Here is a 16,790-nt window from a genome sequence, read left to right as displayed (position 1 = left end):
TTTTATGAAGAATGCCTTGTGCTCTTTGGAGGATATTATCTAAATCCTGATAACAAGTATGTGGCACTGTTTAGTGGATTAGTCTGTTCATAAAGATGTGTATAAGGTATATATTCATTGGCATGACCCCTGTTGCCCTATGTACTTTCTTGTCTACTGAAATCAGTTGGGCAATCCCTGTCTGTAAGCACATTTCCCAAGAACTGGTTAGAGCCAGTCTTCATAAGAGGAACCTATTATGAAACCAGCTCCAGAGGATATTTACTTTGTTGAAGTTCTACTGAAAGATACACTTACTTGAAAATGAAATTGCTTTCTTTTGGCTCCCACCTAGCCCCTTGAAAACCAGAGACTCTTGGGGCTCATTAACAATCAGACACAGAAGGGAGAGGACAGCGGGGACTGATGTGTATTTTTCTGTAAGCTTTCTCATTGAGTAAGCTGGTATTTTCATTGAATATATGTTTCAAGGATATCAGCTAAATTTATAGCATATTATAAACATAAATATGCACCCCAAACTGAGAGCTTGGGGAACACAGCACAAATAGTTTGAAGCCTCACCTTTGGTCTTAAAATTAAATGTGAATTTTTTTAAAAAAAAGTTTTTTTAACATTTATTTATTTTTAAGAGACAGAGAGAGACAAAATGTGCACAGGGGAGAGGCAGAAAGAGAGGAAGACACAGAATCCAAAGCAGGCTCCAGGCTCTGAGCTGTCTGCACCAAGCCCGACATGGGGCTCAAATCCACGAACCGCGAGATCATGACCAGAGCCCAAGTCGGACGCTTAGCCGACTGAGCCACCCAGGCACGCTTAATGTGAAGTCTTTTGTGTGTTTTTTTTTTAAATCTTTCTCTTTAACATATCCGTGTTTAAGACAAAATAATATTTTAGGTTGCATTCCAGTTATTAAATCTTCAGCTAAATAAACATTGCAGTAAAAAATATTACCTTTATCTTAACAGCTCCTGATATAAAATTGTGTGTCCCCAGGGATATATGTATTCAAATTTGAAAAACACAAGCTCACAGAAATAGGTAGGGAGAGGATCCAGTCTGAGATAAATGTGTATTAATGATCAGGCAGTTGGTAAGGATTAGCCTCAGTTTTGTCGTGGATAACTTTCACAGGGAAACGGTGGCATTTGATGATAAGATCCAGTGCATAGTTGTAATGACATAGGGATGTTAAGAGTATCTGGATACCACCAGAGTTGAAGAGAAAATCAACTCAAAATACAGAATGATCAAGATAGATATGGAAGAGGCAGAAATATGATTGAACTACGGCAGATTTCCTGGGTTCCTTAAAGATCTGCTGTTACTGCAGATGCACTAAGTAAAACAACAGGGCAAATAAAGAGGAAAATTCTACATATTAATTTTTGCATGATACTATTTTCTCCTTCCTTTCTGAAATTTTAAAATGAATATCCTTTTAATGTTCAAAGAAGAATATATTTTTATCACTAGTGTTTTACAATTGTTATTTGCAACATATTTATTCTATAAGTTAATGTGTGTTATTTGAAATTCATAGCATGTTTTCCAAGAGAAAGGGTCTTATTACCAGTGAGTTTTCATGCCCACCTCCAAAGTATATATATAAGGTATCTGGAATAGGTAAGGGATAGGAGTAAGAGACTATCTGCATTTTTTTTGTAAACACATTTGATGCAAGTGATCTAAATAATACTATGACAAATTCTATTATAAGAGGTTGACAACTCTTGTGATGAGAGCAAGAGACTGAGGGCACTGGCTGAAAGCTCAGGACAAGGTTGCAAGGGGATGTATACACGTATCAAGCCAGCTGTCCAGCCCATAATCCTTCCACTCTACTACCTGGTACCTTACCACACATCCAACAAGAGTAGTTACTTTGGCAATTATGCCAAAACTGGTGGAACCATTGAAGGACACCTAACCTAAGGTAGGCCAACTACACATTTTAACTTGGGAATTTGCAACTGGAGACAGCAGGGTTATTTGAAATGAAGAGATTTCCAGGAGCCCCAGAGATCCAGTCCTGTTAAGAGAATGTGTAAGCAAAGGTCCAGCATGCACGGAAAAGAATGAAAAACACCGCAAGAAAAGAGATGAGGAATTCTGTGTTGGGGGTGGCAGGGAGAGTCAGAAAAATTGAAAGAGGGAGGGAGAAGTAGCAAACCAAGAAAACCAGAGGGAAAGAATTTTCCTCGGAGCCTGTCAATTTGCTACTTTAAAAAAAATTTTTAACTTTATTTTTGAGAGAGAGAGAGACAGAGAGCGTGAGCAGGAGAGGGGCAGAGAGAGAGGGAGACACAGAACCTGAAGCAGTCTCAGGCTCCAAGCTGACAGCAGAGAGCCCAATGTGGAGCTCAAACTCATAAATCACAAGATCATGACCTCAGCCAAAGTCAGATGCTCAACCGACTGAGCCACCCAGGTGCCCCTCAATTTGCTATTTTATCTGCTAGTCCCTCCTGTAGTCTAACTATGTTTTGTATTAGGTATTTTTTGTGTCCTTCCAATAAACTTCTCTTTTTCACTTAAGCTAAACTGAATGTGTTCCTAAGTGAGAAGACAACTGAGAGTTTGGGGAAAGAAAAGACATAATGAGATGCATCTTACTCTCTCTGCAGCCTTCTGCCTCCCATCTCCATCCATTCTCCCCACCGCCTTCCTCTTTCTCCAGTTCCTTGATCTTTAGATACTCTTCCTTTTCTATTTTTTTTATATGTTTATTTATTTTTGAGAAAGTGCAAGCAGGGGAAGGGCAGAGAGAGGGACAGAGGATGCTAGCACATTCTGTGCTGACAGCACAGAGCCTGATGTGGAACTTGAACTCACAAACCACGAGATCATGACCTGAGCTGAAGCCAGACACTCAGTCGACTGAGCCACCCAAGTGCCCCTCCTTTTATATTTTTAACAAACTTGTCTCTTCCCTCCTGAAGAGGAAGAGGACTCCCTTTTCTTTTCTCACCTCTGGTCCTATCCAAGTCTTGAGGCTTTCCTGCCCTAAATAGATGCCTGGCCAGCATGCTAAGGAAGGGAGCAGAGGGCATTCCTAGGAACCACTTGGGCAGGGATAGGGAAAGGACTCCTGATACTAAATACAATAAGTGGAGTATAGTTATTTAAAATAGCACATTTTTTAAGCACACTAAATTTTAAGAAGCAGCTTCAAGCTGACTTGACAGTATTTACATGTAATATAAAAATGTTTATTACTCTCTTTGCAATTTAATCTTACGTAACGTTTGACTTGATGAAACACTTCTCTGTTCCATCAGCTTCAGTTGCACTATAGCTTGGCCTTTAAAAATTAGATGCTCTTCACTGAACTGAGAAAGCATTGCAGATGAGGTCTAGATTTGTTACAAACTTAAAATATAAAAGGCCATACATAAGAGTTATGACTATCGTCAAAGTCCTCACTATGCTGTGAGGGCTGAGAGAAAAACGCTCCAGTTTAGGCTTGGGTTATTTTTCTGAAGCTGTGGGCTGAGTCGCTGACAGCTCACCTGACCAAGGCAGACACCATATTTGCCTTGAAAGGAAGTTGGCTGGTTTCCCCCTGCCCCCCACTATTGTATGAGAACAGGAGAGATGTAGCTTAATGTGAACTGACAGAGTAAACAACTTGGATGCTACCTCAGCTCTACTGCTCACTGGATAGCTAGAGGAATCTGAGTAATTACAATTTCCCTAGGTCTCAATTTTCTCACATTTATTAAACGTGAAATCCTTTCTTCAAACAAAACCATAAAAAGTGAAGACTTTTTTTTTTTAATGTTTATTTGTTTTTGAGAGAGACAAAGCACAAGGCGGGGGGGTGGGGGGGGGAGAGGCAGAGAAAGGGGGAGACACAGGATCTGAAGCAGGCTCTAGGCTCTGAGCTGTCAGCACAGAGCCAAACGCAGGGCTCAAACTCACGTACTGTGAGATCATGACCTGAGCCAAAGTTGGTCACTTAACCGACTGAGCCACCCAGGTGCCCCAAAAAGTGAAGACTTTTAAGTAGACTTGTGATCTAAGTGCTCTAAAAACAAAAACACTAGTAAAACATAGCAAATATCCTTTAGAACCCATAGCCAATTTCATAGGAAAGTAAGAAATTTCCGGAATTCAGAAGGAATCTGTGAGCCCAGCCATTGTTTGCCATGCCCCCGCATGCTCCGGTCAAGCCTCCATCATGGTTTACTGTGAGCCAATGTGAAAGGTCTTGTCTCCCCAGCAACTTGCCCCTCCAAACCATTCTCCTAGGTGCAGTCAGAATGGGCTAAGATATAAAATACAAACAAAATCAATTAACTTCCCTGTTTGAATCCCTTCTGTGTTCAGCCACTGCTATAAAGATAAAGCCTAAAATCTTATCATGGACCCAGCCTACCTCTCCTAGCCAGTATCCAGCTATACTGGTTTTCTCTGGGTCTCTGAACAAAGAAATTCCTCTGCCAGAAACAGACCTTACTCTGCTCGCCCCCTGCCCCAGCTTTCTCTCAGCTCATCATCCTCCAGTGCTCTACTCAATGGCATTTGAAAGATTTTCCCTGATTCCCCCCAAACCAAGACAGCCTCCCTTGATTATACTCCATCAGTTTTCCGTACTTCTTCCTAGCGTTTATCACAATTTCAACCACACAAGGATTTAGTCGTTTCATATCTGTCTCTCCTGCTATAATTTAGGCTCCAGGAAGGGAAGGATTGTATCTATCTTATTCTCTATTATATATATAATATTCTATATATATCCTATATAATAGTCAATATAATAGAACTTAATATAACCCCCGTAATGAGCATGGAATTTTCCACAGGTGATTGAAAATACATTGAGTGAATGATCTACGTGTACCTGAGGCTAATATTAAGTACTCTTCACCTCACCCCTAATATTCTGCCCACTACTTTATTATAAGGTAAGAATTTCTTTTCCTTTTTATTAAGAACTCTTTTTAAGTTTACTTTTATTTATTCTGAAAGAGATATAGAGAGCAAGCTGGGAAGGACAGAGGGAGAGAGGGCGACAGAATCCCAAGCAGGCTCCATGCTGCCAGCACAGAACCCAACAAAGGGCTGGAACTCACAAACCGCGAGATCATGATCTGAGCTGAAATCAAGAGTCAGATGCTTAACTGAGGAAACCACCCAGGCATCCCAGAATTTCTTTAAATAGGGGAAATATTTGGGGTGCCTGGGTGGCTCAATTGGCTGAGGGTCCGAGTCTTGATTTTGGCTCCGGTCATGATCCCATGGTTATGGGATGGAGACCCACACTGGGCTCTGTGCTGAGCCTGATTAGGATTCTTTCTGTTTCTCTCCCACTGCCCCAGCTGGTGTGTGTGCACTCTCTAATTTAAAAAAAAAAAAAAAAAGTGCTTCTGCCCATGCTCTGACCATGAGCTTAGAGAAAGACATTTTCTAGGACTAAAACCTCCACCTCAGAACTTTAAACCAACGAAGGTGTCAAACACTTTTTCTTCTAACTCTCTCATAACTGAGAACGAACTGATAAGGAGAATCCTATAGAAATTCCACCCTAATTCATAATGCCTAACTTTTCTCATCTTTTATTATACACAGTAAAAGTAACCAGAAAAAGTAATTTTTGAATAGCATCAAGAGGGTAAAGTCCTATTTCAGATTTGATTTTATTTTTTAAAAAAAATTTTTTGTTTATTTATTTTTGAGAGAGAGAGAGAGACAGAGTGTGAGTGGGGGAGGGGCAGAGAGAGAGGGAGACAGAATCCAAAGAAGGCTCCAGGCTCTGAGCTGCCAGCACAGAGCCCGATGCAGGGCTCAAACTCACCAACCATTGAGATCATGACCTGAGCTGAAGACGGACACTTAACCGAATGAGCCACCCAGGCACCCTTCAGATTTTATTTTTTAATCTGAAAAGTTAACTTTAATTTCTACAATTATAAAAAAAAAAGATAAATATCTCCCCACCTGGCATTTCCAAAGATCCATAGATAAGGTATTACTTAAGATTTACCTATCATGACCTCCTTTTGCAAATCTCCTACAACCTACAAATTTTTTAACAATCACGATAGGCACTGTTTCTTGTTAGAAATCCTAGTTATACCTCACATAACCCTTTAACAACCAACCAACAAAGCTTGGTGGTAGAAATAAGCATAACATCTGGAGTACTTTCGTTAGCCTTTGCTAACTTTTAAGAGTATGATGACTTTTTTCTTAGGCTATTTTATTTCATGAAGAGCAATCCAAAACATTTAATTGTTCCACAGAGACCTCATTTTCAATTCCTTAAGAATCCCTTCCGGTCCCTCTCTGAATCTCCCTACATCCTCTAGGGGCTATTTTATGGATTATTGGAATAGTCTGCTCAGTGCTGAGAATTTAAAGATCTATTATCTTTCATTTACTCATTCCTTCAACAACTACGGGTCAGGACTATGAGCAGCACTGGTGTTAGATACAGGCAGTGTCCAGCTCTAGCAGAGACTAGCTGACTGCTCAGCTCACCAAGTCATTTGCTCTTTGCCCAGATACAGACCTAGACCACTTTCCCAGCCTCTCTATTTAGGTGTGGCCCCGTGTCTGAGCCCCGTGGCTTAGGGGAGTAGGGCATAAGTCCTATATGACAGTAGCAGACCCGATCTGCCACACTTCCTTCCCCTTTTTCTTTCTTCTTCTTTTTTTTAATGTTTATTTATTTTTGAGAGAGGGAGAGAGAGAGACAAACAGAGCACCAGTGGGGAAAGGGCAGAGAGAGAGAGAGAGAGAGAGAGAGAGAGAGAGAGAATCTGAAGCAGGCTCCAGGCCCTGAGCTGTCAGCACAGAAACCGACACGGGGCTCAAACCCACAAACCATGAGATCATGTCTTGAGCCGAAATCAGAAGCCTAACCAACTGAGCTACCCAGGTGCCCTCTTTCCCTTTACAAAGTAAACATTTACTGAAACTGGCTGAACCACCAGATGGAACTTGAGACCCCAACTTGTGCTTGGAGTAGAGTCACCTGACAATCAGAAACGTCTCTTTTGGACTTCACTGAGGCAAGAAATAAATCTCTACTGCATTTAGCTACTTAGATGTAGGAGTTTATCTCCTATGCTAGCTACTAGTGCCCTAAAACACTGCAGTAAAAATCAAATGGGAAACTATCTTTAACAAGCAGTATACAGTACAGTGCTTTGGTAGTGGTGAAATGTGCTATAATCCAAGTTCAGAAGATGGCCTGGGAGTCAGGCATACAGGAGATGACATCTGAATTAAATTTTGAAGGCTAAGTGTCAGGCAAGCTAAGCAGGGAAAGGGTATTCAAGGCAGAATTTCAGGTACAAAAGCTCCCAAGCAGGAAAGAGCAATGTCAAAAGATTAGAAATTTGGGAAGCATTTACTTTAAGGAGGATGTTGGAGATATGAGCCTAGAGAGGTATACAGAGACAAACTAATGGAGGAGGAATAGACATCTAGCGGGCAAAGAACAGGTGGGCAGAGGGCATTCTGGGCAGGAAAACAGAATGTATGAGACCCAGAGTTATTAAAGAGCACAGTGATGTCTGGAAGTTAAACACAAATTAGCAGAAAAATAAGACAGGTGGGACAATGAGAATGGAGTAGAAGTTAAGACCTTTGTTCTCCTTCCCTTGATTCTGAAGACAATACAGCACTAAGGAGTCTTAAGCAGGGGGTAATGGAACATATTTTCTCTTTATAAATATTACTCTGGTCAGAAGTCATGTGGAAAACAGATGAGGTTTTATGTAGTCTTTTAACCAAACAGTGCTGGTGGAGGGGTCTCCTACCAAAAATGTTATTGTGATGACATTGAATTCAACCTTAACATTTGATGACAGATAAGTTTTAATGCTAATAGATCATCATAAGGATGTGCCAGATTAGGAAAGACTAGAAGCAGGGAGACACATTAGGAGGCTCTCAAGATTGTCTAGGACACTGATGGTGAGAGTCTGAGCTAAAGTGGAACCAGAAGAAATAAAGAAGAGGGCAAGCATTTGAGAAATACCGGGCTCTGTGCTAACAGCAAGGAGCCTGGAGCCTGCTTCCAATTCTGTGTCCCCCTCTCTCTCTGCCCCTCCCCAGCTCACACTCTGTCTCTCTCTCTCAAAAATAAACATTAAATTTTTTTTTTAATTTGAGAAATCAAAGAGGGGGACACAAACATCAGAGATGACTTGGGTTATCTTGGATGAGTAGAGACACGATAATGCTAGTCACCCAAGAGGCGCACAACATAGAAGAAAAATTGGGAGGAAAAAAAAGTTTGGTTTTGGGAATGCTGATACTGAGGAGACCAAGGTACATCCAAGTGGAAATGGTGAGTCTTCATTTGGAAAGAAATACAGGCTCAGGTTGGCAAAGATCAGAAAAGGGGATAAATTGCATTGTTTCATCAATGTATAGAGGTCCCAGTAGAAGCCTGAATGAAAGCAACAGAGATTGTTCAGTGTTAGTAGAAAGGAGGGCCAGGTATGGAAGCTTAGGGGCCACTTCCATTTCAGCATCCAACCAATTAAAAAAAGAGATGGGCGGAGTAGGAGGAAAGCACTTCTGAAGCAATGTCCCAAGTCCAGAACAGTACAATCATAACATGCAACCAAGCATGTTAAATACTTCAACAGTCAGACCCAGAGGCTTCTATATTGGTGATACACAAGATCTTGGAGACCTCCTGGGTAAAAGTTTAGTGGAATGGTGTCAAGAATGAAAGCCAGGTTATGGTGAATGTGGGGAAGGCAATGATGTGAAACCAGCAAATGTCACTATTCTTTTTAGAAATTTTGCAAAATGGCTGGAGATGGAAAGAAATTTAGGATGGAGGAAAGACTTTCCTAGTAAGAAGAAACATGAAAATGTCCATAAGCATGGGGGATGGTTGTGATGAAGGGGAAGACACTGAAGATGAAAAAGCCTGGGGAGAATGATAGCTATGGTTGTGCTGAGCATGGCTGGTGTAGAGACTTGTCAGATCACTGTGTTGGACACCTGAAACTAATGTAACACCATGGATCACCTATTCCTCAAAAGAAATTCAATCAATCTTTAGAAGGAAAAAAAAAAAAAAAAAAAAAAAGCCTGAGGATAACAGGCACCAATAGGATCCAATAGGATCCAGTAGGATCACTAGTATCACTAGTACCTAGAAAGAGAGATGTAAACACAACAAAGGTATTAAGCACTGATTGACTGGATACATGGGACTCATCTGAAAACCAACAACACCTTTTTAGACAATCTGTGGATACATGCTGTTTCAGTCCTACTTTCCAACTAGTTCTCTTTAGAACTTTGTTATAATTTGTAATTTAAATGAAGTATTTGTATTCCAATGCCACTAACTTTGTGCCATTTCAATTGAGTCAATAAAAAAAAAAAACTTTTTCTATTTTGTCTTTACTTCTCTATGTTTAAATCAGGTTATCTGCTACTTATCTGCTTTGCTCAACTAGACATTTAATAAAATGGGTGTTCTTCTAGTTTTGAATGTTTCATGGAACAAAAGGTGACAAAGGGATCTAGAGTCAGAGAATACAAACTGGAGTCTAGTTTTATCTTACACTAAATGTAAATAGGTTTAGTATTTGCATCATAGGAATTATAAATAAACTTCCTTATTGGACTATTATGAGATAACATCAATTAAAAAGTCTGTACAAATACAGACTTCACAATTCAAAAAAAATAATAATGTGATAATAATGTGGAAATGTTGGGGTTTGGAGCAAACGGTCAAGAAAGAATTCTTGAGATTTCTTTGGTGCAAAAAGGTAGTTTTATTAAAGCACAGGGATAGGACCTGTGGGCAGATAGAGCTGCCTTGGGGTTTTGTTTTGGTTTCGGTTTTGGTTTGTTTTTTAATGTTTATTCATTTTTGAGAGAGAGAGAAAGAGAAAGATCATGAGTGGGGGAAGGGCAGAGAGAGAGGGAGACACAGAATCTGAAGCAGGTTCCAGGCTCTGAGCTGTTAGCACAGAGACCTACTCAGGGCTCAAATCCACAAACTGTGAGATCAGGACCTGAGCCGAAGCTGGATACTTAACCAACTGAGCCACCCAGGGGCCCAGCACTGGAGTTTTAACAGGTGACTAATTACACACTTTTAAGTTGGGAGGGGGTTAGGAATGGAGTCAGTCTCTAAGTAATCTTGGAAGCAAGGTTCCCAGGACCTTGAGGGGGGGTAGCTCCTGTTACAAAAAGGTCATTTATTACTATCTAATAAAACCTTAGTCATGAGACCCTTCAGATGTGTATCAATGAGCTATAAGCTTTGGGGATGATTACCAACATAGACCTTGAGGGGTTGAGATAAAGGAAGTTTCCAAAGTAATTGTTATATGTTAAAAAAGACTTACAGGATCCTGGAGGGTCAGGATAATGTTAAGCTAAGATTGCCTTTCGTCCCTTAGCAAAGTGTCATCATCAAAACAGCTGAGCTCACAGAGGAAGGTCACTCTGCCTGCCTCAAGGACTTGTCAATGGGCTGTGAGTAGCAAGGAAATTTAATCTTTTCCTTTGCCTTTGTTTCCCACATCAATAATTCCCTTAAAGAACAAAATAACATCATTTCTACAGATATATATTTCATTCAGTAAACAACAAAAATCAATCAGCAAAGTTAAGTGAGATTGAAAAAACCTTCCTTTGAGGTTCTCCAAGGGGATTATTGATTTCTGAAAACATATAAGGAAGGTATGTTTTGGACAAATAGCCCCTATCATTCAGAGTGAAATATTGACAGTAAGCATTTAAAGCATAAAGATAAAAATGGACACAATGATCGAAAGCAATTAAGCATATTTGTGGCTTGGCATTTTATATTAATTTTTTATACATAAACAACAATTTAAATTTTTGTTTAACATTTATTCATTTTTGAGAGACAGAGAGAGACAGAGCATGAGTTGGGGGAAGGGCCAAGAGAGAGGGAGACACAGAACCCAAAGCAGCCTCCAGACTCCAAGCTATCAGCACAGAGCCCAACGTGGGGCTCGAACCCACAAACCATGAGATGATGACCTGAACCGAAGTTGGATGCTTAACCAACTGAGCCACCCAGGCACCCCTATAGTGGATTTTGTTTCCAATTTGCTGTTGGTATTTTGCTCTTTTTGAGTTGCCTTTGTTACATGCTATGTGCTGCTTGTATATTATTATCTTTGAGAAATTATCATATAAAGTAAGGATTTTTAAAATTAATTTATGTTTTTTAGTCATCCCTACACCCAATGTGGGGCTTGAACTCATGACCTGGAGATCAAGAATTGCATGGTCTTCCAACTGGGCCAGGCAGGTGCCCCTAAAGTAAGGTTTTTTGGTGAGAAAATAAGCTCTTGATTTTTAAAATAATTATAAGCCATTCTAAGGCCTAATGATATATGGAGACATTGAGCCTTACATTTATCAGCTTTGAAGAGTTACCACCCACTTGTTTGTATGAGCACTGGGTGTTGTATGTAAGCAATGAACCATGGAATCTACCCCCAAAACCAAGAGTACAGGGTACACACTGTATGTTAGCCAATTTGAAAATAAATTATATGTTTAAAAAAATGAAGAGTTAGCACCCAACATGAGCAAATCCCAAGAGAAAAATCTTCTTTAGACTCAACCATTTACTGTTTTTATTTTCTTTTGTTTTTTTGTTTTATTCAGTGCTATGCTTTTGACTCTACTTGAAGATTCTTCAGGTAAGTCCAACCCACAATGGTCTTCTTAGATTTTGAATTTCTTTGTTAGAACCAATGTTATTTAACCGTTTCATTCATTGACTATTTTACCCTTGACTCTAATAGAATCTCCTATGAATGTCACGTATACTCTTTTGGTGTTTTCCACAATTTTCATCCCACTGCTTCGTGTGTATAGTCAATAATGCATTTAACTGCAAGCATTTAACTGAGTTTTCCTGCCCATTAGTCCAAGCCTTAACATCACCACTAATTGAGCATGGTAAGACTACTACTTCATCAGTTTGGCCCACCACCCAGGGACAACGCTGGAATACCAATTCTCTAAGGCAGCCAGAAGACTGGTCCATAGTAGTCAGGATCAACAGTGCTGGGAAGGACAGCACACAGACTCAAAAATCTCAGTGATTTAATATAACCAAGATACATATTTCTCCTTTCCTTGCTGGTCTCATATATATGTGATCACTTCTACCATTTTGTTGTTATACCACCACAACAAGACAGGGAACAGGCTGGGAATCTTAAGGGGCCAGGCCTGGAAGTGACCATGGTCCTTTGCCCTCATCCTATGTGCAGAGCTAGTCACATGGCCCAGACCTGTCAGGGAGGCTGGGGAATGTGGAAAGCATACAGATATTTTGTTAAGCACTATTGTCTCTGGTCATCTAGTCTAAACCTCTTCTTTTTTTTTTTTCAACTAAAATTGACAACAACTTGACCATCTCTGTCATTGTCACTCCTTAAGTCTGAGCAGCATTAGGAAAGTTTACTTTCCATCTCAGTGGGTTCCTTGAACAAACGGTTTGGGAAGTAACAGAGACACAGTAATGCAGGGGTGCAATCACGAGTTCACAACAGTGTTAGGCTGCAACTGGGACTCTGAATTTTAGGGCTTTTTCGAGTTTTGTGGAGATTTCACTAGGCGAGCAAAGGTTGGGGTAGCATTCTCTATTTGGAGCTACTTGTCAGCTTCTCAGCTACTTCTGATAATGACCACTGTAGGTTCAGGTGACCAATGAATGCGTGCTGCAGGCTTAATAACCTCTCACTCTCATAGTCAAGGGGGCCACTTTGATGCAGCCCTGGGAAAGTAATTCAAAACTGGTTGTGATTCACTTAATATGGCAGGGGTAGGACGCTTTTCTTCAGTGATCCAGACTGAGAAATAAAACAGGACAGGTTCAAACATCCAACAAAAAATGGGTTGTTGTTGTTTTTTCAGGCCTCTGCATTCCTCAGAAGGAAAAATAGACACTAACGCACTGCTGTGAAACAGGTATCCTAGGAATAGTCTAGCATGCTTGCAGTTTTGCTTCACTGGAAAATTTAAATAATTTAAAGTTAACTGATTTGATTTTTCAGTCTGATTTAGATGCACTCTGTTACACAGTCCCAGACAGGGACAAGCAGCTGGCACTTGTTTGTGCGATCACTCTCCAGACAGTAATAACTGTCACAGTATTACCTTTCACTCACAGCAGTTATCTCCAAGGAGCTCCAGCACCAAAATTCTGTTTGACGGGTAGAAATACGGCCCTTTCGTGCGCTCAGTGTAGTGAGAAGCAATTGCAACATAACTATGATGACGGGCAACCATTCTACGACATTGCACTATGGCTGCAATGGCGATCACAGGCTACCACTCATCAATAGATTTTTCTGGCTTGGAGGGATCTATTAAATACCAGCAGATGGAGTTGTGAGCGTCCTTGGAGAACTGACTAATTCCACAACCTGTGGAAATGCTCTCCTTCTGTTCATGGCTTGGTCTTTTTTGGAGACAGAAAACAAGTGTGATAGGGAAACTGAAAGACGTGAAAGGAGCTGCCAGAGCCTAGAAGATGTTCTCCTGTCTTCACTGTTCCAAGAGCTCAAGCTTAGTCAAAACCCCAGTGCTCTTACCAGGGAAACCCTCTACTTTGATCACACTGGAAATCAGAACTCTGCCCAGATTACTTACTCAGCAAGGGATAGGCCCTACCAACCTGCACAGGTCATTTTTTGCTTTTGGACTCTACTGGTCTTCTCAGGTTTCCATAAGAAATACCACAGACAAGTCAGCTTAGAGAGCATGGATTTTTCGTACAGTTCTAGAGGCTGGAAGTCTGAAATCATGGTGCCGGTATGATCAGGATTTGGATGAGGACCCTCTTCCTGCCTTGCCGATGGCTTCCTTCAGACCATGTCTTCACACTAGAGACAAAGAGCAAACTCTCTGGTATTTATTCTTACAAGGGCCCTAAATCCTAATTCTTATAAACGCTCTACCTTCACGACCTCATCTGTACCTAATTACTCCACAAAGTCCCATCTCCAAAGAGCATCACAGTGGGGGCCAGGGCTTCAACATGTACATTTTGGGTAGGACGTTAGTTTAGCCCATAGCACTAAAGTAGAAACAGGAGGATTCTAGTAGTATCTTGATGGATCTCTCTGTTCCTCACTAGATTCTACAAGCTCAACAGGTTTTTGAAAAATGGTAATCATATAACATCGCTCCCTATACAAAATCCTCTAATACTTAGAGAAACTCCCACCATACTTAGAGAAACTATTCCATGGACTCTAAGGTTCCATATGATTCACACCCTTCTTTCTTCTAGTTCCTTCTTTGTTGACTTCACACCTGCCATACCAGGTCTCTCACTGTTCCCCAAGCATACCATGCTCACTTCTCCTTCAGGAACTTTGCAGTTGCTATCTCCCTGGTCGGGAGCACTTTTCCAGATCTTTGAATGGCTTGTTCTCGGTCTTTATTTTCACCTTAACTATCACCTTCTTGAGACACTCCTCTTTCTCCTGTTCTCTCTACCTGTATGTTCTGGTTCATGTAAGTACCATATCTTCGAAGGGCTTCATATATGAAACTTCACCTATTTTCTCTTTATAATCTCAGTAACTAGAGCACTGCTCAGAATAGAATAGGTACTAAATTAGCATTCATCACAAAAAGTAAATTGACACACATGTCAAGGACTGCCTTGTATATATTGTCATCCTAATCCTCTCTTTTGATCTCCAGCCCTGTATACCTGCTTCCTTGATGTCCTACATTGACCATTTTATAGACATCTCAAATTAAAAGTTTTCAAAATTGATCACTCTATCCCTTAAAACGTACATTTTCTCCTATGTCCCTCTTCACATAGTGATCCAAGGAAAGTCTGGGCATCATCTTTAATTTTTTCCTCTTCCTCTCCTCCTTGCATGCAGTAAGTAATCAATCCAATTATTCTATTTCTGAAACACGTCACGCCTCTTTTCCTCCTCGCCCCATCTCTACCACGGTCACTTGTCCAAAATGCCACCATCTCTTGCTGGGAGTACAGCATCCTGCAACAAGTCTTCCCACTTTCATTCTTGGCACTGTCTCCCCCTATCTATTTTCCACACAGCAGCCAGGGGTGCCTGGGTGGCTCAGTCGGTTAAGCGTCTAATTGTGGCTCAGGTCATGATCTTGCAGTTTGTGAGTTCGAGCCCCACGTCGGGCTCTGTGCTGACAGCTTGGAGCCTGGAGCCTGCTTCAGATCCTGTGTCTCCCTCTCTCTCTCTGTCCCTACCCCTCTCACACTCTGTCTCTCAAAGATGAATAAATGTTAAAAAAATAAATAAAAAATAAAATAAATAAACAGCAGCCAGAGTGATGCAGGGCATTTATTTTAATAGCAACAGGTAATATGCTACTAACAGCTACTCTTTGGGCACCTGAAGACAAACCAAACCAAACATGAGTTTGCCCCCCTCAAAGACTAAAAATGCAAATCTGTACATGTAACTACTCTATATTAAAAGTTTAGGGGCGCCTGGGTGGCTCAGTCGGTTAAGCGACCGACTTCGGCCCGGGTCATGATCTCGCGGGTCCGTGAGTTCGAGCCCCGCATCGGGCTCTGTGCTGACAGCTCAGAGCCTGGATCCTGTTTCAGATTCTGTGTCTCCCTCTCTCTGACCCTCCCCCATTCATGCTTTGTCTCTCTCTGTCTCAAAAATAAATAAACGTTAAAAAAAAAAATTTTTAAGTTTAAAGGGGCCCATGGGTGGCCCAGTCAGTTAAGCATCCACCTCTTGATTTCAGCTCAGGTCATGACCTCCCGGTTGGTGAGATCGAGCCCCAGATCAGACTCTGTGCTGAGACTATAGAGCCTGCTTGGGATTCTCTCTCTCTCTCTCTCTCTCTCTCTCTCTCTCTCTCTCCCCTGCTTGCACGCATGTGTGTGCTCTCTCTCAAAATAAATAAATAAACATTAAAAAAAAAAAAAAGGCTTAAAAAGCGCTCTCACCACCCTTAGAATAAAAGCCAGTGTCTTCACCAGGCCATGAGTATCTGTGTGATCTGGCCTGTCAATTTCTCTCCTCATAGCTTGTACAGCCCTCCCCCTGCCTCTCTTAGCTCTGGTTGCAATGGCCTGGCAGCCCTTTGAAACTGCCTGCCACCTGCTTTTCCCCTTCGGAGTTTTCATGCAGGATCTTCCCTGCCTGGGAAGGGATTTCCTCCACTCTCATCCTAAATAAGTAATCTCTGCTTCTCCTAGGACTCAACTGAAATGTCACTCTTCAATGATGACTCCCGTAAAGCACATGTTCAAAACTGGGCCCCTCTTGTTAAACTCTCTTCACAGCACTTCCATCTGGTTTTAACATAGTTGGTAATTACAGATTTATCTGGAACTGCTCAATAGCTGCTTTTGCCATTATACTGAAAGCTCCAGGAGCTCAGAAGTCATGATCTGCTGCTTGTTTGTTTGTTTTTTTAATGTTTATTTATTTTTGAGAGAGAGACAAAGTACGAGACTGGAAGGGACAAAGAGAGAGGGGACAGAAGATCTTAAGTGGGGGCTCAAACTCATGAATCGTGAGACCATGACCTGAGGCCAAGTCGGACTCCTAACCAACTGGGCCACCCAGATGCCCCTATGGTCTGTTTGTTTTTTTTTTACCTGCCTTTTCTTCAGAGGCTAAGCTTAATACCAGGTACACAGTGAGCATTCAATAAATATTATCGTAACCCAAATAAGTGGAACACTCTTTTCCACCCCAACAAGTACCCAATGACCTTTTATCTCTTGCCCCTTGAGTGGCCAAAAATAAAATGCACCAGCAGTTACTACAATGTAG

The 16,790-nt window shown here is 41.1% G+C and overlaps 1 long non-coding RNA gene across 1 annotated transcript; it reads left to right on the top strand.

Moving 5' to 3' along the window:
- Window positions 1–10,435: 10,435 nt before the first annotated feature.
- LOC115520358 lies at window positions 10,436–16,483 on the top strand. Its single transcript, XR_003970775.1, has 3 exons — window positions 10,436–10,470; window positions 11,641–11,675; window positions 16,208–16,483. It is a non-coding gene; the product is annotated as an uncharacterized LOC115520358 (long non-coding RNA).
- The last annotated feature ends 307 nt before the right edge of the window (window positions 16,484–16,790 follow it).

This window comes from Lynx canadensis, chromosome A1 (assembly GCF_007474595.2).
Source record: "Lynx canadensis isolate LIC74 chromosome A1, mLynCan4.pri.v2, whole genome shotgun sequence".
NCBI lineage: Eukaryota > Metazoa > Chordata > Mammalia > Carnivora > Felidae > Lynx > Lynx canadensis.
This window is presented reverse-complemented; position numbering and strand designations above follow the sequence as displayed.